Genomic DNA, 26,139 nt, shown 5'->3' on the forward strand with positions numbered 1-26,139 from the left:
ATATTCCCTCAGCTCCCAGACTCACATTTCCTTTCCTCCCTGCTCCTCACCATCCTGCAAATCTCTTCTCTCCCCTTTCTTTTCATCCCATTGGCTTTTTGCCTCACCCCCTCCATTATTCCTGTGAGCTCATCCTTGTTGGCTTTCCTCCTTGTCCCACTGCAATACTACATACTCCAGTCAAAAAAATAAAGGAACTAATATAAAGTTTGCCAGCCATCATCATGCTTGTTTGCCCCATTCCTTCCTGGCTATTTTAGCTGTTCCATTTATTTAGATTGTAAGCAAGATAAATTAGGAGCAGGGATTCAACATATCAAGTCACTTTTTTTCATTTCAGGGTGCAAAGGTGGATGATTTTTTGCAGTTGTGCTGATTTAAGAAATTCCTGGGAGTAATGGTCTGAAAGCCACTGGAATTGTAATTTCTCATGTGTTACACTCACCTAGTAGTACCTTTTTAAAAACAATATTGAATCCCAATTTAAGTACCTTCCCTTTTAAATGTTAATTAAATTACTAATTTACTTCCTCTTTTGTGTAAAAACATACCACATGATTATGACCTCAGGAGCACGGCAGAGCAGAATATTTTGGAGTATCCTTGATAGGTGAATGTAGCTCCCATTAATAGTAAGGAGGCTTGCTTCAAGGAGACATGGTCATCTAAAGGCTTATAATTATCTCATGATTCCTAAGTAACTGCTCTAAAGCATTAGTAACCACAAACTTGCCTTCACTATTTTGTTTTATGTTTGCTCCCACTGCCCCTCCACGTGTGTCTGGGAATAAACAAACATCGTTTGGAGCATATATATATTTTATCCCTTAAAAAGAAGCCTAAGTACATACGCAAAATCAAATTCAAACAATTATTTTTAACCTAAGGATCTATACCTGGATGGCATCTTGCCTTACATCCTATACCGTAACTGGATCGAAAACTGGTGGCCCCTTCCATGTTTGCTTGCCACTTCACTATCATCCACATTTAAAGACATGGTCAACCCCTGAGTAAGCACCCAGAGTCTTCACCAGGCAGGGACTTTCCATCTTATTGTTTTTAACTACTATGTGGCCTTCCCTTTTGTTCTTTCTTTGACTTCTCCACTCCTTCTAGCTGAGCTGTAATACTGAATGCAACTACACCAATAGGATGGCTGCTAAGAGGAGCAGAGTTTAAAACTAATGGAAGACGGGTCTCCAAATCCACTAGACTGCTTTGAAAATCTCAACCCGGGTTTATTCCACCTTCCGGGTACAACTGATACTAAAATGATAGGCATGCCATACTAATTTAGAAGCATTCAGCATCATTCACTCAAGTCCCTCAGCTAGGCATATGTCACAAGCTTTGAGCAGCTAGTGTGAATGCACCTGCCTATATCTGAAAATTGAACCTGAAGTTCACATCAATAATGAAGCACTCCAGGTGGTCTGTAAACTGGGACTAAGGTAGATATAATGAGGAACTTTCACTGACACAGTAGTTGTCAGCTGTTGAGCCAGGTCACTACACATGAAGAAACCAATTTCCCTGCAAACATGAAAGGGAACATTTAAAAAAAAAAAAAAGATTAAATTAGTTCTCTGCAAAAACACTCAGAAAAAAGTCAATGGGTTGAAACATTAATGTGACTGAAACTAAACTGAATAAAACTTACCTTGAACTATTAAAGGAGTAAAAAGTGGTTTTGAACTTTTACATAGGGAATTGCTCACCAGCAGGCATACAAATTCTACCTGGTGTCCCCGCCACACTTAGGGGACGATGGACCTGTCGATCCACTGCTAAGCTGTAGGAGCTCTGATCTCTGCTATGCCACTTCAGCCTTGAACTCAGCCAGCAAAAGTTTGGCCATCAATAAAAGCAGGACAAGCAGAAGCAGCAGAGCATGCAGAACACAACTCTCATTCATTCAGCTGCTTCAGCCTCTCCCCTCAGCCCTTCTCCCCACAGTGAGAAGAGAAGCAGCAGTGACCTCTGAAATGAGGAAGATGACAGTATTAATCTTGACACCCTTCTCATCCCCTAGAAGAGAGAGAGCCCTTGTGGCCTGCTCTGGGGAAGAAAGACACACTTTCAACCCTCTTAAAAGAGGGGGAGATAGGAAGCCCAGATCCCTCTGCAGGGACTGGAGAAAAGTATTTGAAATCAAGTATGTGAGGCAGAGGATTGGCGGGCTGAGAAGACAGAATATGGGAAGAGAGGGAAAGAAATAGCATGGTGAGCTATAAAGGTGGTCATGTCAAACTTTCGATTGTGTGTCCATCCACACTTCATTACGCCCCAGGATTAGGTACCCATTTTTATGTGTTTAATAATCCAAATATTTATAAATCAAGCTCAATACGAGTAACTAGAGTTTGAGTCATGCTAAACTATTCTGTATTTCACACACGTCACTGATTACCATAGTACAATGATACACGATAGTACCAACTCTAAGTCCTTGCAAGTTGTATGAGGATAACTATGATACTATGTATACATACCTGCTACTGTATTTTCCACTCCATGCATCTGATGAAGTGGGTTCTAGCCCACAAAAGCTTATGCTCAAATAAATTTGTTAGTCTCTAAGGTGCCACAAGGACTTAGTTGTTTTTGCTGATACAGACTAACACGGCTACCACTCTGAAACCTACGATATTAAAGCCAGTTAACGCTTGCAGTATTTCAGTACTTTTTCTTTAAGCATTGAGTTTGCATACTTTAAAATGACACAAGCATGTTATAAGGATTAACAAAAAGGCTTCCCAAATATTTAATAAATCAATTAATTTGTTCTATACATAAAGGTTAATAAAAAACCAACACTTCTTTTTAACTGAAATAGTTGCACAGAATTTAAGACCATTATTGGTTTCCTAGTCAACTATTATAATTTAACATCAATAGAATTCAGACTAATTTTACCAAAACACACACACACACACACAATTATGTCTACTTGAAAAAAATAAAAATAAAAAAAAACTTTTTCTGTGTGGCTATGGGAAACCAAATCTAAAGCACTTGCCCGAGAGGAATCTAGTTTTAAAGCTTTTGAAACTGCTTTGGCGTAATTGTTTTCAAGATCTAAATGTGAATTCTGCAGAGTGACATGCTCAGTTTGGGAGAATAACGAAACCCAAGGACAAATACAGATATTGGATCTGAAGCAAGCTGTTCACTGTCCTGAAATAATACAACTTAGACATGTTTTCATGCATAAAAAAGAGGAAGCCAAAATGTTGCTCAGGGGCCATGTGTGAAACTGCTCTTCTAATGAGGCCAGCACATTTTAGCAATGCAGTCAAAAAAATATTTCCAAGTGCCCCTACAGTACAGCAGATAGGCCAGATTATATAGACGCTGATACGTGTAATCATCCAAATACGCTTTGGTGCTTCTTTGTTGCCATAAGTTAAAAAGAACAGGCAATAGAACATGGGGCCAGAAATAATGGAGTGAATCACTCCAAAAACAGGGAGAATGAGATAAGAACTACAGGTACAGAAAAGCAGTCAGGGCCCTGACGGCACATGAAGTGTGGACAAATGCCTTGCTATGATTACTGTCCCTGGGATCTAAAAAGAATTGCCCCATCCTTCACATATACAAAATATACTTTATTAATTGGTAGTTAAAATACAGACGTCCTTGTGATGGCGCATCCGCCCCATACTGACATGTACGGGGTTAATAGAGCCCTATGGAGGCTGCATGGGAAGCAGCCAATAGGAGAGAGGCTGTGAGGAGCAGCCAATCCAGGCCCAGCAGGCCCATAAAAGAAGAGCTGCAGGGCAGAGCAGGGGCAGTTACTCTCTGAAGCTCAAGGAAGGAGGACTGGGAGCCTTGTAGATGGAGAGTTGCTAGCACCTTGGACAAAACAGTGCTGGGCAAGAACAGGGTAGACAGAGGAAGCTCCTGGCTGGCTGGTAGGAGTGGCATACTGAAGCCCTGAGGTGAGGGCAAAGAGGATTGGGGCCACAGGAAGTGGCCCAGAGAAACGCACTGAGCAGTTGGAGGGGATGCAGCACGTGGCTGCTATGTACAGGGTCCCTGGGCTGGAACCTGGAGTAATGGGTGAGCCCAGGTCCCTCCCACTCGCCACTGGGAAGTGGCAGGACAACTGACTGCAGTCACCATTGGGGACGTGTATGGAGAGTTGACTGCAGGGTCCCCGGAAGAGGGGAGTACAGATTGTAAAACAGCTGGAGGGCTGTGTCATGAAGAGGACACTGTGACCCCTAGAGTGACGTGGGTCTGAGAGCAGGCGTGATGGCAGGCAAGACACCGTCGGGAGAGTGTGTACCAACCTGATCACTGTTCTAACAAGAACCATTGCTAGTATTCAAGTTTATTATGTTTCACATCACATTTCTATCCCTGAAGTGCTCTTTCTGAAGAAATGGTGTGTTAACATAAGTTACTGTAACCCATTGATGTATATTTTATTTGTGGTTTTAAAGTTGTTCAAGGAGAACACATTTCTTTGGTGCAGTGCATAATCATAGGTTAGTTAAAAGGGTAGCTTGAAAAATGGATGCCACTGAACACATTTGTGAAATGCCATCAAAGGGGTGGAGTTTCGAACCTGAAGCCTTCAGACTAAGACCTAGCCCAAACATGAAACAGTTGTGGTCCCTCAGCACAAGGAGGAAACTCTAACAACATTAACAAGACTTGAAAGCTTTATTCAAAATAAGCAGTAGACTTGGCTTCCATAGTTGTTTGAATCTAGCATAAAAGCAATTGACTGTGTCAATCCAATGCCAGTAAAAATGTGAAAAGCAAAAATCACTAGTAAAGCATCTGCTTCAAAAATGGTTCTGCATTCAGTCATGAAACCAACTCTCCTTCACAGTTGAGTTACCTTGTCACAGTTTGGCGGCGTGGCAAACAACACACAGCTGACTGTCATAGCGTGAGCTTGGGGCAGAGGGAGGGGAAAAGGAAGTGAGAAGCATGGTAAATTTCAGTGGCATTCTGGCAGCTTGTACTTCACATCCTCCTCTTTTCTATTCCTCTTCCAGCTCTGCTGTATGTAGTATGGGATTGGAGCCACTGGGATATGGGGAGCTTCTTCTTAGGCTTACATCAGCACTGTCAATTTGCCTGCTCACCTCCTCATCCTTCTCCAATTGTTATTTGTTGGTCAGATGGTTAAATCAGAAAGAGAGAGTGGTGAAGAGAGATTCACACTGGTTACTGACACTGTCACCCCCTCAGTTCCCCACTACACGAAATAGAGATGGGGGAAACAATGGGGGACAAGGGGTCTCGTGCAGTGCTTAGAAGATTTTTGTTCAACAAAATGTCTTTCTTTTTAAAAATTAATAACGATTTTAACAAGTTACTGCAGTCTAGTGGGAAAATATGCATTTTCATAATGAGCATACCAAGCTACAATGATACCTGCATCTCCTGCACTTGCTGCATTCATTCCTGGGGAAGGTTGGTGGAAGTACCAACACCACTCTCCCACTGAGTTTCCAGCTGGGAAGGGCAGCTTTTAAATTGCAGGCCTAGTAGGAGGCTAGACAGGGAAGATGCTGAGTTCACTTTCTGGGTAGCATCTGATAGCTCTGAAACTCTTCAGACATGGTGAAGGTTGCAGGCAGTTTGCATCTTTATGCCACATTCTACTTTTGCACTTCGGGGTGAAACAATCCAGGGTGTGAATCAAGTCTACAGTACTTGGCAAAATATGTATTTACAACACAGAGGTGAATACTAACAGCAAATCATAATTCTTTTTTCAGGCCTCAAATGCTGCCTATGCTGAGACAACAATGTGAGCTAAAAAATATTTTTTTTCTTTCTCACAACCCCTCTCCAATTAGTCTACTTCAGTCCTCTATGAACATTCTGACTCCTCTTTCCTTCTTGTAATCCCCAGAGGGGTTCCCTCACACAGGTACTAGGATCCCATCCAGTGGGCCAAACAAATCCAAGCACCTTTCTAGCAGGCCCATTCACAACAGAACTTCAAATCCCATGTAATCTGGGGACATACAGTGCTTTCTGGATACACAACACTTTAAAGATGTGATACTTGGGACCTAGCAGAAAAGCTTCAATGAACTGCTAGGTCCCAGAACAGGATCAAAGGTGGGGACAACCTTGGAGGAAGAAAGGTATCTGGGAAAGCAGGAAAGGAACAGTGGAAGAGTGGGGCTTATTTAGAGCCTAAAATGAAAGTAAAGGGGGGAAGGCGTTCATGTCCCAAACTAAGCAGACCAAATGATTGTTCAGGTATATTCTTAGCTTACAGTATAGTATGATGATGTTTTCACTAAAAATTAAATGAATAGTATTTTCCCCATAAACCTCCAAGTTTAAGTGACTACTAGCTTCTTATTTCAATTTTATTAATGAAAAGTACAAATGGAAATCATGACAAATAGGCATCACAGAAACTTGGTGGAATGAGGATAATCAATGGGACACTAATACCAGGGTACAAAATATATCGGAAGGACAGAACAGGTCGTGCTGGTGGTATATGCAAAAGAAAGCGTAGACTCAAATGAAGTAAAAATCTTAAATGAACCAAACTGTACCATAGAATCTCTACAGATAGTAATTCCATGCTCTAATAATAAGAGCTTAGCAGTAGGGATATATTACCAACCACCTGACCAGGATGGTGATAGTGACTGTGAAATGCTCAAGGAGAGAGGCTATTCAAATAAAAAAAAAATCAATAATAATGGGGGATTTCTATTATCCCCATATTGATTGGGTATATATACACCTCAGATGCAGGGATGGGTGCAGAGAGAAAGTTTCTTGACACCTTAAGTGACTGCTTCTTGGAGAAGCTAGTCCTGGAACCCACAAGAGGAGAAGCAATTCTTGATTTAGTCCTAAGTGGAGCACAGGTCCAAGAGGTGAATATAGCTGGACTGCTTGGTAATAGTGGCCACAATATAATTAAATTTAACATCCCTGTGGCAGGCAAAACATCACAGCAGCCCAACACTGTAGCATTTAATTTCAGAAAGGGGGACTACACAAAAATGAGGTTAGTTAAACAGAAATTAAAAGGAGTACCCTAAGGTGCCACAAGTACTCCTTTTCTTTTTGCGAATACAGACTAACACGGCTGCTGCTCTGAAACCAGAAATTAAAAGGTACAGCACCAAAAGTAAAATCCCTGAAAGCTGCAATGGAAACTTTTTAAAGACATCATAATAGAGGCTCAACTTAAATGTATACCCTAAATTAAAAAACACAGTAAGAGAACCAAAGGAGAGCCACTGTGGCTAAACAAAGTAAAAGAAGCAGTGAGAGGCAAAAAGGCATCCTTTAAAAAGTGGAAGTTAAATACTTGTGAGGAAAATAGAAAGGAGCGTAAACTCTGGCAAATGAAGTATAAAAATGTAATTAGGAAGGCCAAAAAATCATTTGAAGAACAGCTAGCCAAAGACTCCAAAAGTAATAGCAAAAAAAAAAAAAAAAAAAAAAAAAAAAAAGCCTGCTAAACAACCAGTGGGGCTACTGGACGATCCAAATGTTAAAGGAGCAGTCAAGGATGATAAGGCCATTGAGGTGTAATTAAATGAATTCTTTGCATCGGTCTTCACGGTTGAGGATGTGAGGGAGATTCCCAAACCTGAGCCATTCTTTTTAGGTGACAAATCTGAGGAACTGTCCGAGATTGAGGTGTCATTAAAGGAGGTTTTGGAACAAATTGATAAACTAAACAGTAATAAGTCACCAGGATTAGATGGTGTTCACCCAAGAGTTCTGAAGAAACTCAAATATAAAATTGCAGGACTACTAACTCTACTCTGTAACCTATCATTTAAATCAGCTTCTGTACCAAATGACTGGAGGATAGCTAATGTGACACCAATGTTTAAAAAGGGTTCCAGAGGCGACCCTGGCAATTACAGGCTGGTAAGCCTGACTTCAGTACCGGGCAAACTGGTTGAAACTATAGTAAAAAACAAAATTGTCAGACACTTAGATGAACATAATTTGTTGGGGAATAGTCAACATGGTTTTTGTAAAGGGAAATCATGCCTCACCAATATATTAGAATTCTTTGGGGGGTGTCAGCAAGCATGTGGCCAAGGGGGATCCAGTGGATATAGTGTATTTAGATTTTCAAAAACCTTTGACAAGGTCCCTCACCAAAGGCGCTTAAGCAAATTAAGCAGTCATGGGATAAGAGGGAAAATCCTCTCGTGGACTGGTAACTGGTTAAAAGATAGGAAACAAAGGGTAGGAATAAATGGAGAGGGGTAAATAGTGGTGTCCCCCAGAGGTTTGTACTGGGCCCAGTCCTATTCAACATATTCATAAATGATCTGGAAAAAGAGGTAAACAGTGAGATGGCAAAATTTGCAGATGATACAAAACTTCTCAAGATAGTGAAGTACCAGACAGACTGCAAAAAGCTAAAAAGGATCTCTCAAAACTGGGTGACTGGGTAACAAAATAGCAGATGAAATTCAATGTTGATAAATGCAAAGTAACGCACATTGGAAAACTAATACCAACTATACATGTAAAATGGTGGGGTCCAAATTAGCTGTTACCACTCAAGAAAGATCTTGGAGTCATTGTGGATATTTCTCTGAAAACATCCACTCAATGTGTAGTGGCAGTCAAAAAAGCAAAACAGAATGTTGGGAATGATTAAGAAAGTGATAGATAAGACAGAAAAGATCATACTGCCTCTATATAAATTCATGTTAGGCCCACATCTTGAATATGTGCATGCAGATGTGGTTGCTCCATCTCAAGATAGATATATTGGACTTGGAGGTTCAGAAAAAGGCAACAAAAATAATCAGGGGTATGAAACAGCTGCCATATGAGGAGAGACTAATAAGACCTGGACTTTTCAGCTTGGAAAAGAGACGACTAAGGGGAGATCTGATAGAGGTCTATCAAATCATGACTGGTGTGAAGAAGTAAATAAGGAAGTGTTATTTACTCCTTCTCATAACACAAGAAGTAGGAGCCACCAAATGAAATTAATAGGCAGCAGGTTTAAAACAAACAAAAGGAAGTATTTTTTCTACACAATGCACAGTCAACCTGTGGAACTCCTTGCCAGAGGATGTTGTGAAGGCCAAGATTATAACAGGGTTCAAAAAAGAACTAGATAAATTCATGGAGGATAGGTCCATCAATGGCTATTAGCCAGGATGGGCAGAGATGGTGTTCCTAGCCTCTGTTTGTGAGAAGCTGGGAATGGGCGACAGGGGATGGATCACTTGATGATTACCTGTTCTGTTCATTCCCTCTGGGGCACCTGGCATTGGCCACTGTCAGAAGACAGGTTACTGGGCTAGAAGGACCTTTGGTCTGACCCAATATGGCTGTTCGTATGTTCTTACAAATCTACCATTTCCCATTGTACTAATTTATTGGATTACTGATTAATAGAAAACTGATCATGCAAATGTACTACTGAAGGCGATAATTTCATCAGTTTCATAAATTATGCAAGGTCAAATCTGACCGGCTCTCCTATGAGAGACCTCCAAAGAATACTTACCTGCTGGAGAAAGTGATACTGTATTTCTCTTTCTAGGATACTAATGAACAAGTACACTGTCAAGGGAACCAGTGCAAAGGGAGCTGCATAAGATACTGATCAAATAAGAGTCCCAAGCTGTGTGAGAGGTAGTGTGGTCCAGTGCTTAGAGCACTGAAATAGAAATGGGACTCAGGGTCCTCTTCCTGGATCTGCCACCGACTTGCTTGCTGATCTTAGGCAAGACACTTCCCCTCTGTGCCTCCGTTTACCTCCCATGCTAAACAGTTTTAACTATTTAGCTCTGTGGAACAAGGGCCATCTTTTACTTTGTACACTTACTTGCACAATGGGATTTCTCAGGGCTAATGTAATACTACTGATAACAACAGGCCGTTTTCTCAATAGTACAAGTACTTCCCCTGGTAAGTAGCTGAATTTCATGTACGTAATTACACATAGCCTACCAGTTTCAACTGAACTGTTGTATAGTGTTGCTGTGCTGTTTAAATACTGCTGTTAATCTTAGAGATGAATGAAGTGACCCTTACGCACGGTGTGTAGTTTGTTACGCTGCAGAGAACTTTAGGGTCCCTAGCTAAAAAGCTAATACATAGTAGACAATCAATCATTCATTAGTAACGAGAGTTAACATGAATGCAGAATAGTTTTTTAGAACTAATTAATTTATAATTGTTCTCTCATTTTTCTATTTTGTTTAGCTCCATGTTTATACAAATATAGACATACGACCAGTGGTGCTACCAGACCTCCTGGCTTGAAGCAGTAATAACAAACACCAAATACATGGTTTTGATGGTTTCCATCATCAGCACCCCCCACTATAACATTGTTCCAGCACTCCTGCGTACAACTTATGCTGGAAAAAAACAGAATGAAATTACAGTTTTTACTTGTAATTACTTAATGGGTTAATTGAATTGCCATTGTACATCATAAAAACATTACTGAAATTCTGTTCTTTCTTTAAAAAAATCACGTTACAATTTCATGAGAGAGTTATTTGCCCCGACCACTGTCTTTTGCATCATCTCAAAGTGGAAATTCTCAACCTTTAAAATAATATAGGAATTTATTCTAGAGCAAACAGTTCTAGTCAAGGTTGTCTTTCAACTGGTCTAAGGAATTGTTAAAGATGGCAAAAAGTTCACAGCTAAGCTGGCAAGCAGAGGCGTAGTCTTACCAGAATTCCATGCAGCTCAGATTCAGGTGCAAGAGATCCTTACTTAGTTCCAACCCTTTTTCAAATCAACTGGGGCAGATCTGTTGTGGGATGTCTGCCAAACCCCAAATCAGCAGCAGAATTCTAATGGGTTCTAAGCTATTGCAACACATGAAACTAAAAATACAGAGCAGAAAGCCGTTCCACACATATTTAAATTGAACGAACAGAAACTACCAGCCATCGTTAGTGACACATATGTAAAGCAATGAACATCAATGTTAATAATTCCTTGAAACTACTAAACACTGTGTGCATTTTTTATTGCAAAGTGAAAGACACAGGAAAAGATTCACACAATGGTGAAGAAAAAACAGTTTCTTCCGAGTGCAAATACTATTAATGCACCTGGTGCCCACATAATTATTAAACATGGGGGGGGGGGAAACAATTGTATCCTAAGAAACTTAATTAAATAAGATATAGCTACGAACAGAAAATTGCCATGATTAGTATGTCAGTGCTTTCCTTTTATACAAATGTAAACACTTAATGCCAAAGCCTACAAGCATCACCCCTGATTCATTCCCACAGATAAAGAAGAGAGAGCACTTTGTACCCTTTTAAGTACATACTTTAAAAAAAAAAAAAAAAAAAAAGGTACATACTTAGAAGTCATGAAGGATCCAATCAGGTATATCTGCAAGTGCCACCACGTGCAGAAGGGTGCAAACTGCTCTCCTCCTCCTCTGTGAATCAGGGGTGATATTTGTACGCCTTGGAATTCAGTGTTTCCATTTGTGTAATAGGAAAGCAATGAAATATTTAGGACCAACCCCATAGGACAAATATACACAAGACCCTAGGGTTGTTCAAGCCACAAAAGACCATGTTTGCTGGCTGTATGCTATGCCACCCTAGCCAGCAGAAAGGCCTTCTCCACTCCCATCCTACAGGCATCAATCCCTCACCCCACCTCAGAAAAATCTCAGTAGTTGGGAGGGGTGGGAAAGGGAAAAGCTCCATATTACTGCACCTTCTTATGCTTGATCTACATTATTTTCCCCTCCTATCCACTGAAGTTGAGGAGTCTGCAATTTTTACGACAACTCTAGGGTTCGGGGAATCCCCCTGCACTACTCTAAAGGGAAGATGGATGAATCACAGAATGGAGCTGCTCTGGGGATAAATCAGGGCCGTTTGGTGAAAGACTGCTGTGTGTAGGACCCCTGCCTCATTGGTTGCAGAGGTTGAAAGGTGTCTAATGAACAACACAGGAGACTACAGGAAGAGAATGGGTGACCTCATGGTTAAGGCAGTTGAATGCTGCCCTTGAGAACTGGATTCTATCCCTGCATCTGACAAAAAGTTCCTATGTGACACCAGGCAAGTTCCTTAAACCAAACTTCGCAGGCAGTTACTAATTGTGTGTTCCTCATTTTTTGCATGCCTGATATGAGACCCTAGAGTCTGATCACAGGAACTGTGCTGTGAAAATAGTAAGTGCTATGTAGTGCTCATTACTCTGAAAAGTCAGATCCTAGATTCTCAAATTAAGCACCCAAAATTAGTGGAAAATTCTGACCTTCAGCTGTGTGCTTCAGTTCTTCATCTGTGGATAAAACCCTACCCCCTCACTTCACAGGCATTTTGTGAAGACAAATTAATTAATCTTTGCAAAGCACTCAGTTACTATCATGATTACACCCATGAGGAAATTAATATTTCTGTTTTCAGAGCAGGGTTTCCCCTTGGGCCACACACTGAACTGTAAGGATAAAACAAAATACTGAATAGCTGCTCATTAAATAAGCAGTGCCCATCTTGCAAATGAGGCAGGTGTGCTGTGTGATCATGTAATTAAAGATTATCATAATGCATATGAATAAGGGAACCAAAATAAAAATGAACATTGATTCTGGCATTTCCTAAATTTTTGTAGTGTTTTTCACTTTGCAATCTTAATAATGGTCTTTTCACTTAGTATTTTGTGTGTATATTACACACAGATCACTCATCCAAGGATTAATTGATTCATTGTCATTTGTGCTGACACAACATGTTTACTAAGTTGTAGCCCAGTCCCGTACAAAGTTGAATTTTTTTTTTATAGCCTTCATGATTGCAGAGAGAGGTTTGAAAATGTGGCCCAAGTGTAACCTAAAGACTCAAAAGCCTGAAGGCAAGCAAAAAGAACCCAAAGTGTATTTAAAAAAAAAAAAAATCATGATTTTTTGGGGCCTTACTCATAGTTTTTGAATGTCTGGGGTTCGCGATACTGGACATGGCTATGTCCTACCGCTCCTGCGGAGCTCCTAGAGTTAAGTGCTGAGTATATTTTTCACCTCATTGGGTATTTTTAAAAAATTGAAGGTTATCAGATGATTAAAAATGTTTGCTACAAAATTCAATGCAACTCTGCCATAAGTTTCAGGGGTCACAGCCATAGAGTTTAAGTATAATCTGCTCCATAATATATGCAGCTTTGGCCTTCGGAAAAACACTTCTCTTGTTCATTTGCACTTAGGGGGATTATATAGTTTAGCAAAAGTCCTGGGCATAATTTGAGTCTAGTTCCTTCTATACCATAGTGACAACCTTAGCAGGGTTGTCAGGTAGAGTGAAGTATCTCTATTTCTGCCTGCAGGTCAAACATTTAATAAAGCCGTTTCATTGGTACTGCCTGTCTGAATCTGTTTTGGCTCTAGACAATTATGTCTAATGGCAGAAAATTACATTTAGGACAAAAGATTTGTGAATATTTAATTTATATCTAGACTATGACAACATTACATTAGCGTTGTGGTTTCCAAAACAGTGACAACATTATTTTCCACACTTTATGCAATATTTAAATTACATGATTCAAACTTTATTAGTTATTGCTTTGAAGAGTAATATTTTAACTCAAAGCCAGGAAAAAAAAATAAAAAGGTCTGCATTTGCCAAAAAGATTTATATTTCCTCATTTAGAGACTAATCCTACTTTTGCTCCCATTGAAGTTTATGAGAATTTTGCTATTGATATCAATGAAAATAGGATCAAGACTTTAACCTAAAAACAGGTCCGGGATGATTTCTGAAATCAAACGAAACAAGTCTTCAGTGCAGCATTCTGCTCAATCTTATTCCTTTGAAAGGGACATTGTCAAGGTTGTTAGGCATGAAACTGACTAACTGTGACAGTTGTCCCAATTTGTAGATCTTACCTTAAGGATACCAGGCAAGTATTTTATTTCAAGCTAACCTTAGCAGCCTGGTAAATATATAAACACAAACTCCAACAGTTGGCTTAGTGCATTTTTCATTATAAACACACAGCACAATGTGCCACTTTCTAACACTCTAATTCACTTTTCATGGTAGGAACCATGTTCTTCAACAAACAGACTAATTTCCCAACATATGTAGTGTAAGACCTTTGCCCTGCCTCTTGTGAAGTGAAAAAATAATTGTTTCCTGCATCCGTCTGCAGACTGGCCTTTATCTTTCCTGTATTGAGGAGAACACATACTACCATAGCTTTAAAAGTGAGGTACTCCTGAGATGGGGCAAAGGAACTCAGAGATAAGCAGAATCTGCAAAAATCTCACAACACAGGGATTCCAAAATTGTACCCAATCAAGAGTTTTAGAAAATAAATGTATAGAACAAAACCGGAAGTGCTTACTATATGTTTATAAAGAACAGGAAAACGTAAATATAATGTAGGTCGATATGCTTAGAGAATGTGGTTAATTTTATTTCTTCATTTGCATAATTCAAGTAAAATATATATTACTGTGTACATCATGCAGTATTTTGGGGGTCGGCATTACATCATGATCTTAAGGACTGATTTATAAGTAAGCATTGTAAGTTTTGTTCTTGGTGTTTTTATCTCAATAACAGACAATGCAAAGAAGAAAAAGTCCTTATGCCTCAATTTCCTGCTTGGATTTGTCACGATCACCTTTAAATCTTTCTTGTGGTGGTCGTACATCCCAGCATCATCATTAACTAACGGTCTGCTCACTTTTGAAGAAATGGCACAGTACTGTATATTTACTCAGCAGGGTAGCTTCCTGAAATGTAAGTAAAATACATTCCTGCTCTAAAACACATGGAACTTAAGCAGTATTTTTTTATTTATTTATTTTTGTAGCAGCTTATGTATTCTGTTTCTATTAGTAGGTAGATATAAATTTAATTCCCTCAAATAAAAAACTGTATTTGTCCACTTCATGGTCTACTAGCAGCACAAACTGCTGTCAAGCAGGGGAACACTGTTGAAGTCCCATTTTCAGGCATGAGTTAAGAAAACTGTGGAGTCAGCATGCTCAGCCCCTTATGGATAAACACTAATTGTTAGTGACTCCCACTGGCTGAATGAAGTAGCAACAGTAACAGGCTTTGTAAGCAGTAGAGTACGTTGGCATAGTGTGGACACCATAAATTTTAGAACCTATTTGTAACCAAAAAAATATTTTCAGACTCATTATACATTGGCTAAACTATGAATACTGCCTTAAAGGACCATGATCTGATCACACCTTTTACATATGTCCAGTCTAGAAAAAAGTAATCAGCGTACAAGGGCAAGTACACACACACACACACACCCCTACCTGAACACTGCACTTCAGATGTCATTCATTAATATCAATTCTTGCAAGAAACAAAATTATTTGTGTGGAGTCATTTTGGCAATCACTGGATTATTATTTTCTGAAGGACCTTTGTAACAGCATCCAATCAGACAAAGAAATGAGGAATGACTAATTCAAAAGGTATAGTTAAATCAATCCAGAAACCTCTATTATTGGGCTATATATGGCTGAATAAGGGAAGCAGCAAAGGGATAAGTCAACAACCTATGAAAGAGTAATATGCACATATAAGTTAAGCAAAAATTGGACTCTGAAGGGGCACAGTCTCGTTTTAGGCAACCCTGACAACTCCAGGACAAAAACAGATCTATTAGCATACTTGGATTAAAGTAAACAAGCAGTTAAATTAAATTAAATTAAAATAATAGAACGTATTGAAGGGAATTACCTACCAGATCAGATCTACTGGGCAAGTACAGTTCCAGGTACACAGAGCAATCGATGTTTTCCTTTGTACATCTAAAATAAACTATACTTATTTATACACCTCCTCTCACTACATATCCAGATATAGTACACACAGGAAAAAACACACAACGACATTTAAATTAAAGTTGAGCCTGGCGGCCCAGATAATTGGAAACAGCCTCTCTGGCAAGACATGACAAAGAAAAAAAACAACAAAGGAAGAACAAGTGGAATAAAACCCCAAACTGACCTACAATAGCTGACCTATATATAAAAGGCTAGTCTACAATGGAACTCTGGAAGAACTACTCTGGAAATGAGTTATATAAAAGGAGTTGAAGTACAGAGAAGTTCATACACCTCTGGCCTGATCCAAACCTTGGAATGGAGAACAAGGACCATCAAGCCAAACTCAGCAGTCTTAGAGGATCATATTCTGCTCTAGACCATTAGATTATCAATAAAACAATGATTACTTACCTGAGTAGTAACAAGTATTCTTCAACAAGTGTTGCACACATATATACTTCACTTCAGTTGTTTGTGCAGCGAGTGCACTTGAGTCAGAGATTTTTAGCTAGCAGTATCCATTCAGTGGGCATAAGGGGCAGGGCTGACCTGATTCCATCAGTTCCTTCACACTGGAAACCTGATATCAATAGCCTCTAAACTAGTTGGGAAGGAGGCTGGATCATGGAACATATATGTGCATAGCAGGCTAGAACAATAGTTACTGTACAGGTACATTTTTCTCCTTTCAATGATTGTGCACATATATATTCCATGTCAGACTGGATTCATTTCACCAGTCTAAAAACGATAGAACCCAAGCACGTATGTGAATCAGCATATCCAGAGGGTGTCTTTTTGGCTGATAGACAGACATCAACCAGCTCTGTATGCATCTCAGATGAAGTCTGAGAAACAAGTGGTACTTGTTTAGGTGGTAGGAATTCAGGGTCTACTTGACAAAGACTGATTTCCTAAAGTCAGCATCAGCTTTAGCAATTGCTGTGATGGCATAAAGTCTTGTCGAAGTATGACTCAAAGAAGACCATGTAAGCTGCTTTGAAGATGTGCATGATGGAGATGTTACTAAAAATGCTGCAGAGGAAGCCTGAGCTCTGACGCAATGAGCTAGAATACTTTCTGGAGCTGTTACATTTGTAAGATCATAGCATGCCCTGATGCAGAAAGATATCCAGTTCCAAATTCTCTGCACACAAACTGCCTGTTTTCTCATCATTGATGCATATGATATCAAGAGTCTCAAAGAAGATCGCATTTGTTCTGTCCTATCAATTAAAATGATAGAATCATGTGAATGGAATCTCTCTTTGGCTTTATGGTTATGAGAATTTGGAAAAAATATTGGTAAATGAATCGTTATGTTCGGGTGGAAGTCCAATACCACCTTCATCAAGAATATCAAGTGAGGTGGCCTGACTCCTTTAATTACAGTAGGCATACCAAGATACGGTGAACGGGCATTTCAGGTAGAAAGAGATGATGTCTTGTGACACAGATGGAAAAGCTCTTCCTCTTTCCAAGGTAAGTTTTTCTGGTGGAAACCTTTCTGTTGCTCATGAGGAAGTTTTCAACCTCTTTCCACTGGGTTCAGCCATTTAGCAGTCACACTGTGAGATGGAGCCTGGAAGGGTTCAGGTGCAGCTCTTGGCTGCTATTCAATGAAAAAAGGTCCTGAACCAGGGGCAATGTCAATTGAGTCCAGAACAAGAGCCCCTGTAGGTCCGAGAACCAGTACTGTCTTGGCCATGCCAGGGCTATAATCCTCGTGTATTCCTGCTTCAGCTTCTTGATGCCTATGGGTAGCAATGGGATCAGAGGGAATGCATAGAGGAGCTCTCTTTCCCAAAGAAGCAGGAACACATCTGTGACTGAGCCTGTGCTCATCCCTGCCCTGGAACAGAAATGATGTTTTCTGTTTTCCCTTGTTGAAAAACAGGTCACCACTGAGGTCTCTCTATTTGTAAGAGATTGTCTTCACCTTGTCATATTTTAAAGGAGCATTTGTAATCTTGTGTGAAGTCCCTGCTGAGGTGGCTGCAAGTGCATCCTACCCTGATAGGCGATTGGCTCTGTGGGTTACATTGTTTTGAACCAAAAGTTCCACAATTACACCAACTCCTGATATGAAGGGCTGAATCTCACCCTGCCTCTTGAGGCAAAACACGGTGGTTGTACTGTCTGTCATTACGTCTATTGGTCACTCCCCTGATGGAGGTCAGAAAAGTTCTCTTGGTGTTTGGATCCCATTCAGGTGAGCACCTCATCCTCCAGTGCACACGTCAGTTACTCATGTCCTCTGCTGGCAGAGGGGGTGAGTAAGGAACTTCTTGTAAATACTGTCTGGATTCATTTCACCAGTCTAAAAACGATAGAACCCAAGCACGTATGTGAATCAGCATATCCAGAGGATGTCTTTTTGGCTGATAGATAGACATCAACCAGCTCTGTATGCATCTCAGGTGAAGTTTGGCATGCTGAGTTGCATGCATGCAGGATGCTGCATACCCCAGCTGCCATAGACAAGACCTCACTGTAGTCCTGAGGTTGGTTTTAGACATGTTCACAAGTTCAGAATGGACTGGAACCTTTCTTGGTGTGATATGCTGTCGCAGTCATAGAACAAAGTGGCTCCACAGTGACCAGAACCCATCAATCTGTACTTATGTAGTTCCAGACATTGGGTTTCTAAAGAGGTGGGTACAGAAGGAGGTAAATTGGGAAGATCCTGATAAACTGTTACTCTGCTCTCAACAATGCAGTGAAAATGGCTGTACTAAACTCATCCCTCGAGTCCTATAGAAGCGCCTCCAAAAATTGCGCCATAGAATCCCAGTTAATCACACCACATTTGGAGAAAAGTGCCTGATAGTTCACAATTTGCATCTCAAACCTGGAGGTGAAATAAGCCTTCCTGCCAAATATGTCACGTCTTTTGGGCTCTTTATCCTTCAGGGTGACCTTGACTTGCCCCTGCCAAGATGTTTCATTTTCCACAGCCACAGTTTTTTCAGCCACCCAGAACCAGGTTTCCTGTTAGAAACCTTGTGAGGGCACCTGGTACCAATGGTCAGCCTTTTCAAGGTCAGTGCCAGGGAAGTGGTTTTCTGCCACAGCAGTTTAGCAGGATCCAGCAGAGTTTTGTGTATAGGCAACGGCATCCTTCCTGGCACCACCAACTGAAGAACGTCTAGATCGTTGTGGTGGTTCTCCTGAACACCTCTCTGCTTCAAAGTCCAGTGCCAGGATGACCAAAAAAGTCCTAAAAAGGCCTTATCTGGGATGGGGGAGTAAAATTGGGGCACAATTGCCTCATCAGGTGAAGACTATGAGATATGAGTATGCATCTGCTGTCCTTGGTCTTGAACGTTCTCATCTGATGGGTCCAGGTAGAAAAGATGTTCAGGTCGTGGAGTCAGCAATCTCGGAATGAGAGGCTTTCACCAACCTTGTCACTTGCAATATGGCCAAGGCAGGAAGTTGGGGAATGGGGCCCTAGCTGGGGAGCCCCAGGCAGAAAACACCCTTGTCCTACACCTATAAGACTGATGATCCAAACCCATGGAGAAGTGCCTTCCTGCAGTCAGAGGATGTAAATATCTCAGTCTCTGCAATCTGACCAAGATGGTTCTTTGAAGCTCTGAGTCTCAGAAGAACAGGCATATTCTTCAGACAGAGATGGTGTGGTATTGGGCAGTCTAGAAAGTCCTATACAGTATTCTGAGAGTTGAAGACACTGGGTCCAATACCAATGTGAACATTGAGGAAGTCCTGAAGTTCGCACTGTGGAACATCTGGAAACCACAGGCTGTTTCAGGAAAGGTAAGTCCAGCACTTGGAGACAAAGCAGATCCTTAGCTACCAAAGAAGCCTGAAGGCACCAAGCTTAGGTATGTCTGGCATGGATAATACACACTGACATTAAGAGCACTGGCAAAGAGATCTTCAGTGCTGGGGCCACTGGCACCACAGTGACATATACTGCTCTTGACTACCAACATCAAGAGTTGTTTAGGTGGTACCACAGAATGGTGTTCTTGAGGTCTCTCTCTAACCTCAGTACCAGAGGTCTTATGAGAGTCCTTTATCAGCTGAAACTCTACAGTAAAAGTTATTATGAGAGGTGAAGGAGGCATTTTCAACTCAGTCTTTCCCTCCTAAAACCTAGAAGACAATCAACTTGGACGAAGATCCAGGGGAATGAGAGCAATGCCTCTTCTCCCGGTTTATTTTCACAGGTTTTTGACCCTTGAGAGAGACCAAAGAGGCAGAAGAAACAGACAGAGCATTTCTGGATAATGAATATTCAGCCCACTCAGCTATGGACTAGCCTAGATCTGAGCCACCTGCATGACTTTCACCATGAGACACTCCCTGAGGCCTATCTCAGAAGATTTCCGCATCCTGGTAGTAAAAGACTGACAGACAGAACATCTGTCTGTTAGGTCCCCTTCATTTCAACGAATCAAGCAACACACACACACCCCACTGAAGGCATAGCAGCCTGACAGGAAGGACAATGCTGGGGATTCCTACATTTTAAAGCGCCCTCAAGAAAGAAAAGAAACTCCCTACTCATGAAACAAAGAAAACACTAAAAATATCGCTGTCTATTTACACTACGCTAGCTAACTAATACTATAAATTATTTACATACACTGTTTAGCAGGCAAAAGTCTCCGAGTTCAAGGTGACTCGGGGATTTCCAACTCCTAGCCATAGGCAGTGAGAAGGAATTAAGAGTGGATCAGAGCAGCTCCATCTGTTACACTCTAGGTCTGAGACATGAGGACCTGCAAGACACATGTACAATGGGTACTGCTAGCTAAAAGTCTCTGACTTAAGTGCACTGGGCTCAGGTACACCTGAAGAGGGGTGTTTATGTGTGGGTATGTACACACACACACAATCACTCAAAGGAGAACTAGTATTACTTCTGTATAGAAAGTAAAAATATAGAAAACTTGATTGGCTGATGTATTTCCATAGTATTGAAACCTCTAGATGCAGTACTAATCAAATCCATCCTACTCAAAGAGAGGCAGGGGACTAAAATGACAACGGGAGAATGAGGTTCAACACTTAATTTTCTTTACTTAAAAAATGATTGCAACAGCTATCTTCTAACAAAGCGTATTAAGGGGTTAATGGGCAACTAAGGCTAATAGTCCTTTTGCCTCAGGTTATCAGTTCTTCTCAATGACCACTGTTCTCCAAGAAAGTTGTGTGTCTTCATAGTTATCTAAATACCTAAGGGAAGACATTAGACAAAGCAGGTCAGGTATATCTTTTATTAGACCAACTTCTGTTGGTAAGAGAGAGAAGCTTTTGAGCTTACACAGAGCTCTTCTTCAGATATTAGCTCTCTCTCTAATATCCTGGGACCATATGGCTACACCACCACCACATACAAGAAGAAATGATGTGACAGCGTACAAAGCAACAAACAGCTTTTGAGGCTAGCTGAATGCCAAAATGAGGCAGATACATTTGTTTAAAGACCTCACTGGTTGTAAGTACAGTAGAATCTCAGAGTTACGAACACCTTGGGAATGGAAGTTGTTCGTAACGCTAAACAAAATGTTATGGTTGTTCTTTCAAAAGTTCACAACAGAACATTGTTTCAAAGCTGTGTTTAGTCTTCACTATGCAGAAGAAAAACGCTGCTTTTCCTTTATTTCTTTAGTAGTTTATATTTAACACAGTACGGTACTGTATTTGCGCTTTGGGGGGGGGGGGAGGTCTCTGCTGCTGCTGGATTGCATACCTCTGGTTCTACATGAGGTGTGTGATTGACTGCTCAGTTCATAACTCTGGTGTTTGTAACTCTGAGATTCTACTGTATACCCCAATGTCATTAACATTATTTGACACGATGAAGGAAGAGGTAAATGAACTCTACCAAAAAAACCCAACCCATTGTTTCTTTCCTTGAATCAGAAAGGCTTGACAGTGCTACACTGGTACTCTCAAACTTTCCACTGACAACCCATTGGGATCCATTGGCTAAACCAAATAATTTAGAAGGGCTGGGTCTTTAATGTGAATACTTTTTCAAAGGTGCAGCCTCTGTGGAAAATGAATGATGTTATGGACTGAAAGTATGAAAAGGTCCTTCAGGGCTTGTCTACACTTAAAACACTACAGCTGCACCACTGGAATACTTAAGTGTAGACACTACCTGTAGATTTTTCACATCCCTGAGTGATGTAGTTATGCTTTCCTAATTTTCTAGTGTAGACCAGGCCTCAGTGTCCTATATGAAGTAGTAATGTTCAATGTTTGTGGGCAGTGAATGGCATAAATCCCCCGTTTGTCTCTTAAAAGAGAGTATTTGAAGTTTACAATACATGAGTACATCAGATCTAGCTATTCGCAAAACACAGCCCTTCATTTCACCCTACTTGTAAAAACAATAGCTAATGTGAGATTTCTTTTTCACTCCCTGTTTATATAGTTAAGAAATGCACTTAGAAGTTAAATATATGGTTTATGATTACATACTATATTCCTTTAAATTGTAGGCTAAAGACTGGAGAGGCAGGCCTAGACTACATTTAAAAATTTTGCTGGCATAGATGTCATTCAAGGGTTTGACCCCCCCCCACCCCTGACTGACATAACTATGTTGGCAAAAGCTCTAGTGTTGACACGGTTATACCAGCAAAAAAGTGTTTTGCCGATATAGCTTCGTTTGGGGAACTGATTTAAGATAAACTTGTAACATAACTATTTTGCTGAAATAAGCTGTGTCTTTACATGGGGGTGGGGTGATGCTTAAATTCCTAAGAGGTCATATTAAACTAGACTCCCCTTCCCCCCTCACTACATATACATATAAAATACTTTATAAATAATATTAGTGACATTGGGGTATACTTCCAACCAGTGTCACCTTTGATGAACAAATTTAACACCTACAGAAAAAAGCTAGTTGGTTACTAATTAGTTTATAAGCTTGAATTGAAAATATCATGTATAAACAGAAAGAAGGACAACCCAAAGATTAGCATGCAATGTGTGGTTCATTAAGTCCAGCAAATCAAGAAAGAATATACCTTCAGAGAAACAACTGAGAAGTGGTAAGGCAAAGGAGAAAAGATGGACTGTTAAGCAGAGAAAAAAAATCGTTCCAGGATCCTGCAGGCTTTACTTTTGTGAACAAGGTGTGCAGTATTTACTTTTGTGAACAAGGTGTGCAGTAATGGGCCCATGCTTATCGCACAACTTTAGGCCTAATTTTTCCGAAGTAGTAATTTTGGGCATCTCCGTTTTTGAGTGTCCAACCTAAGGAGACATCTTAAGATGCCTGATTTTCAGAGAACATTGAGTCCCCTCACCACCTCTGAAATTCAGGCAATTTTAAAGGAGTTACAATTTCGGCATAAAAAAAATGGAGGCATCAGAAATCACTAGCCCCTTTTGAAAATATTGACCTTGGAGCATAAGTTGTTCAGGGTAGGGCTTGTGCCTTCTTTTGCATTTATCCACTGTGATACTGTGGGTGACACAAGAAACAAATAATAATACATAAATAATTGTTCTGCACAAGTTAATGGAAGCAGTTGGGTGGTAAACCTAGTGAAAAAGTTGGACCTGAAATAAAGTGAAAAGTGAAATAAAATGTGTCAATCAGGCTGTCTCTTAGTAAAAACTGAATTTAAATTTTAAAAGAAAGACAAAATTACTCATAAGATTCTTAATGAACTCCAGGGAACTTCATAAGAGTTATCTGACAAGCAGAAAGAAGTCTTAAAAAGAATCTTTAGTTAAATATAGAAGTCTACCATTGAAATAATATTGTACATTTCGTGATGTTTTGTTTTAAAAAAATAGTTATCTGAATAATTGTTGTCTGGCATCTTTCAGATCTCTTCATTCAGTCATAAAAACATACACAGGAGATTTAAAATTGGAATCTAAGGACAATCATCAGTTTGGCTCTAAAAAGCCCAATTATACTTAGATAATCTGGTCAGATGACTGATTTAAAATGTGGTTGTCTCTTATGGCACAAAAGTAGCTGGCAGTGATGCAAAGCCACCGGCACTTGAACCAAAGGACAAGCTTGCAAACATGTTTATCAAAAACTTGGTCCATTAACTCTTCAAAAGAATTATTTAAAAAGTTTTTTCTAATAGATCATTAGAAAACTTAGGAAGATGAGACCAGGGTTCTTCACACAATCTAATTACAATTAGTTCAATGCTGGAAAGATTTTAGAAAAGAAATCTAGATTTTAGAACAGGTAACATTTTCAGAGACCCAAGGCATTTCATGGTGGTGTAAAAATGTCACATGAAAGACGAAGCACTTGGAACTGAATTTCACTGCAAGCAGATCTACAAAAAGGACTTTTCCATTATTGCAGCTTTGCTCGAAGAAACTTGGAGAGCCTAAGCCCACAGTGTACAGTGAAGCTGAGCTGGAATAAACAGAACCTTACTGAGAGGAGAATCACCTGTACCCAGGAAAACAGGAGCAAGCTGAGAGTTCTTTACTTTTTTTATTATTATTTTTTTGCTACCCCGATAGTTCAGGTACATGACCACTGTCATGGATTGGAATTCTGAGGATAAATTTTTCCCATTTTAGCCTTCTGAGCAGTAATGCAGCTAACCTTGTTGCCTACAGCACAAGGGTGTTTATAGGAAACAGTCTTTCCATTGGAGACCATATTCCCTGTGTTCAGCAGGGATCCACATTTACTTCCCACCCTGATAGACTCTTGTCCAAGGCAGTATGTATTCTGGTTGGATAAAGAGAAGTCTGGAGCCAGGATGCTGCTTGTTTGTTTGCTGTGAGACCTAGTAAACTGAACAATGCTAGTGACTCCTGTACCATTTGGGTGGCCCAGTCCTGAGATTGGCCAAATAAACTAGTCAGCTAGAGAAGGAATCTCACAAACCCATTTGAGAGAGTGTCACTGCATGACCAACATGACCTTTACCAACATTCTCAGGTCAGATTCCAGGCTGAATGGAGAAGAGCTTATAAGAAAGACCATATGTTCAGCACAAGCCCTAGGTACTTTTAGAGAGTAAGTGATGGGGATTTTTGACTGGGTGTCCTTAGGTCCACCAATACCAGGAAAACGCCTTGATTTATGATGGTTCTGAAGGGTTCCATTTTGAAGTTTTACTAACCAATTTCCTCACTTCCTTTCAAGTTTATTTTAGATTCCAGAGCAGTGCCTGCCTTTTGGGAGCAAGTATCTTTCACCTTCTGGGTTAAGAAACAAAAATGGCATCAAGATGTGGTAGCAAAGGTCACATTTCTGAGTGTGGCTTTGAGTCAAGCAGGAACTGAATTGGAAAAGCAGCGATGGTTGCTCTGAAAAGCGAGAAGAATCCCAGTTGGGGACTGGTCATCATCCTGTCTGTCAGACTGAGCCAAGAGGACAAGCTACATTCTGTGGTGCCACAGTAATAGGATACCAACTTCTGAAGTGCAGTCCAGCTGAATAAATACTGATGAAAGTCAATAACTAAAACTTTTCTACAATAACCATTTCTCTAGAAACCTGACTGAAATTTGAGTATTTGTACTGACTTTTATCAAATGGGAATAAATACTTAGGCGATAATATAGTAATCTCATCTTTTGTCCATCAATCACTATTGAGGGATTACCTTGGGCAGGGCACGAGGTGCTATGGTAATACAAATAATAAAATCATATTTGGTGCATCACAAACTGCCTCAAAGAAATAGAAACAGATTAACTTGACTGGAAAATTATTAGACAACACTTCATTGTAGGTTTACATTCTGATCTGTATTTGAACTAAAAATCTGTTCATGTTTCTAACTCCCTCTCAATGTAGTTTTGAAGCACTTTCTCACGTGAGAATCCACTCTTCATGGGTCAGGAATGACGGTTGCTTACACTGTTCAGGTTGCAAAAACAAATCACTCTGACTCTGAAAAGCAACAGCCATCTTTTTTACTGAATCCTTCCCTTTCCAATTGCATATGTAGGCTGTGATCATCAGGTCCTTTAAACTCTAGCCAGGAAAGATTAATAGCTATCCGTACAGCTACTATATTGTGAAATTTCTAGCTTGGAGCCTCTCCCCCTACCCCTCCTGCAGAAAACAGAGTGAGCAAGAGAAATGCTGAAATTTAACCCTGCGTGGTTTTTTTCAACTGTTAACTCTTGTAAGCTCTTAGGGCTACAGTAATACATGAAAAGCAAAATGATGTCATGTATTAAAAGGGAAAAAATATTGTGTTTCTGAACGATATTAGAAGCCACTCTGTCATTCACTACACAAGCTTTTGCCTCACTAACTCACAATTTTAAAAGTTCACACCGAAGTACAACAACAAAAAGAAAAGATTAGAAATAAAGTATTATTCTATTGCACTATTCTCACAGATATGGGG

At 40.1% G+C, this 26,139-nt stretch overlaps 1 protein-coding gene across 4 annotated transcripts in view; it reads right to left on the reverse strand.

The window, feature by feature from the left end:
- The window catches only part of MACROD2 (mono-ADP ribosylhydrolase 2), a 1,526,954-nt gene that overhangs the window by 1,189,309 nt on the left and 311,506 nt on the right, over nt 1–26,139 (reverse strand). The window lies entirely within an intron of this gene.

This window comes from Natator depressus, chromosome 3 (assembly GCF_965152275.1).
Source record: "Natator depressus isolate rNatDep1 chromosome 3, rNatDep2.hap1, whole genome shotgun sequence".
Lineage (NCBI taxonomy): Eukaryota > Metazoa > Chordata > Testudines > Cheloniidae > Natator > Natator depressus.